Below are 3,141 nucleotides of genomic sequence, written 5' to 3' on the forward strand. Positions count from 1 at the left end.
GAAGAAATTTTAAAATTCTCTTCCAACACAACTCTCATATTATCATTACTCCCCTCTCCCTTCAATAAACGTACAATCTCTGCAAATTTCCAGCAAGTTTAGTTTAGTTTTATTCAAAGAAAATCAAGCCACGTTCGTCCCGGATCGCCTCCCGTATCATCTCCGCTTCGGTATCGTCGTTACGGTATTTTTATATATCAAAAGGCACGTATAATCTGTTCTTGCTGCATGGATCATGTCATATTATGTGTTGAGTTGTTTTTAAGCATAAAAATGTATATATGATGTAGAAGTTTGAGCAAGAAATGTATTGAATATGTTTTGAACAAAAATTAGATCCGAAAATTCTTGTTTTGATGTTCTTTCGAAAACTGCAATTTTTCGGTACATATTTTGAGAAAACGTTCAACTACAAAAACGTAGATCTTTTTGATACGTTCGATTTGATATAAAATTCGAGTTATTTAGATTAAAAACGAGTGAGTTATGGTGTTTTTAGTATGACTGCTCAAATTAGATCCGAAAATTTCTGTTTTGATGTTCTTTCGAAAACTGCAATTTTTAAGTACATATTTTGAGAAAACTTTCAACTACAAAAACGTAAATCTTTTTGATACGTTCGATTTGATATAAAATTCGAGTTATTTGGATTAAAAACGAGTGAGTTATGATATTTTTCGTATGACTGCTCAAATCGTGTTTCAAGAAAGTTATGAATTTTAATGCGTTCTTGAAGTTTTTATGTTGCAGGCTTTGTTGGGGATCGATGGGTGATCGTTGCTGCATATAAGAAAGTTAGTAATGATGTTTAGAGTATTTTTGAGGTTTCGATTCATGTCGTTAAGAGCTTAAATTATTAAGAAGTCGTAAGAAATAAACTTTAATATAAATGACAGTATTTTTGGGTCGTATAAATTGTAGGGTGATTATAAAAGTTTAGTTCATTGTTATGGTGTCCTAGAATGGTCTCATAGTGTTGAATCTTGATGCATTATGTGTTAATTGGGAGAATAGACATGTCATAAAATTTTCATCAAATAATTCGTTGGACAGACGGACACGGACCCGAAGACAGAGGTTAGCACGGGGTTCGTGCCTTCTCATTTCTTCGACACATATTTAAACGCACAGACACGGACCCTACACGGACCTAGGGACTGGGTCCGTGCCCCTTCTTTTACATGACACATATGAGGCAGTACCTACACGGACCCGGGGCCTGACCTGGGTACAGGGTCCGTGTAGCTTCAGTTTTTGGGATAAATATTTTATCACTTAAGGTTTGGTTTGAGGTTTTATGCTATGATTTAACATTGATGTTTTACAAGGTCAAGTTGTGAGAAATTATAGAATGTTCTAAGAATTTATTTAGCTTGAGATTAAGCATGTCTTTTACGTTTAAGTTGTACACGTTAAGCTTATGAATTCATGTTAGTATGTTGCAGCAACGACACGATTGACATCCAACGAATCCCTCAGCGCCAAGTAAGTATGTATGACGTGCAAAGAAAATATTTGAAGTTTTTGAGGTATGCTAAATGTCTTGTGACCAAAAGTGAATGAGTTTGGAAGTCGGTGAACATGTCTTGTGACCAAAAAGTGAATGAGTTTGGAAGTCGGTGAACGTGGTCGAGGACCTCTCCACCCCATTAAATTATGAACGGGTTAGATCGCGGTTGGAAAGCGTTAAATTATGAACGGGGACCAACCAGCCCGTTAAATTATGAACGGGGATCTTATGTATGTGGCAGTGGATACGTCCCTGTCAGCGCAGTACTGTGGTTTGTCTGATCAGATATTTATTATGTTATGGGTCACTTGCTTTGAAACATCCTCTACACAAAATGATGAAGTTAAGTATGTTGAAGTATGAAAGCTTGTTAAAGAAAAGTTTATGTGATGGCACGTCATATTATGTATGCAAATATGTTCAAAGTTTATGCAAAGAGCAAGTTTATGAAAGTTTAAGTTTATTATGCAAAGTTCAAGTTTGAAGTATGTACGATCTATTTTGAAGTTGTATGCGATTTTATTATGTAGTACTCGTTATTCCCAGTTTATACGTGTTGAGTCTTTAGACTCACTAGACTTGATCGATACAGGTGAGTATGTTGATGAGGAGACAGGAGGTGGCGACCAAGGGGAAGGCTTGGACTGAGCGGAAGGCTAAACCCGAGGACCACTATGTTTATGTTTTATGAAAACTTTAAAATATTATGTTTTTATGTTGGTTGTGAGATAATTTAGAATAAGTACTTTGTTGGAAAATTTGAGTATGAGATGTTGATTTTAAATATTATTATGTTGAATGATAAGTAACGACTGTATGAATTTTATGTTTAAGAAAATTTTAATTTTTTTTCGTAAATTTTGAAATGGTAAAAAGTACGGTACTTAACAGTATATACGAAAAATTATCTCATCAGGATAGGTGGCTATTGGCTTTGAACCTTCCCTAGTGGAATACACTTGGATTTACTAGGCCATGAAGTGAACGTGATGTCTTGAACTTCTTGGCGGTTCATGTAAACTCAGACAACTGTACCCACAAGATAACCTTTCTTCCATTTCCATTTTGTGTTATCCGTTGTGTTTGTTTTGACCATAGAACACATGTTGGCTTCATACATGTTTCATCGAGGCAGCCCGTCCTCACACGTACATAGGTGATCTCCTTGTAAAAGGGTATCCTACTTACCCCGCTTTTGCAAGCTATGAAATCATTAAAAGTACAATACTTAACCTCACTACCTTTGTAGGCAACTTCACTCATCGTCTTAGGAACGATGAGTGATTCCTCAAGTTTTCATAACTTAGTTGTCCCATTGAACCAAGATCTTGGGATCTCCAATCTACAATGTTGGGTTGCCACTATGAAAACTTTATTTGGTAGGTTTTAAGCTCATTCCTCTTGACAGACAGCACATTTGATCTCTATTTAATTCTTTTGTAAGCGGATCCGCTAAGTTATCCTTTGGTTTAATATAATCAACAGATATAACTCCATTAGAGATCAACTGTCGCACAGTATTATGTCTTCGACGAATGTGTTGAGAATTGCCATTGTACATACTGTTTTGTGCCCTTGCAATTGCCGACTGACTGTCGCAATGTATCAAGATTGCTGGCACTGGACTTGTC

At 36.0% G+C, this 3,141-nt stretch overlaps 1 long non-coding RNA gene across 1 annotated transcript; it reads left to right on the forward strand.

Annotated features, from left to right (window-relative positions):
• LOC140812904 (uncharacterized) lies at positions 1-2,368 on the forward strand. The gene is made up of 2 exons (XR_012113779.1): positions 1-184; positions 2,103-2,368. It is a non-coding gene; the product is annotated as an uncharacterized lncRNA (long non-coding RNA).
• Positions 2,369-3,141: the final 773 nt, after the last annotated feature.

This window comes from Primulina eburnea, chromosome 14 (genome assembly GCF_022965805.1).
Source record: "Primulina eburnea isolate SZY01 chromosome 14, ASM2296580v1, whole genome shotgun sequence".
NCBI lineage: Eukaryota > Viridiplantae > Streptophyta > Magnoliopsida > Lamiales > Gesneriaceae > Primulina > Primulina eburnea.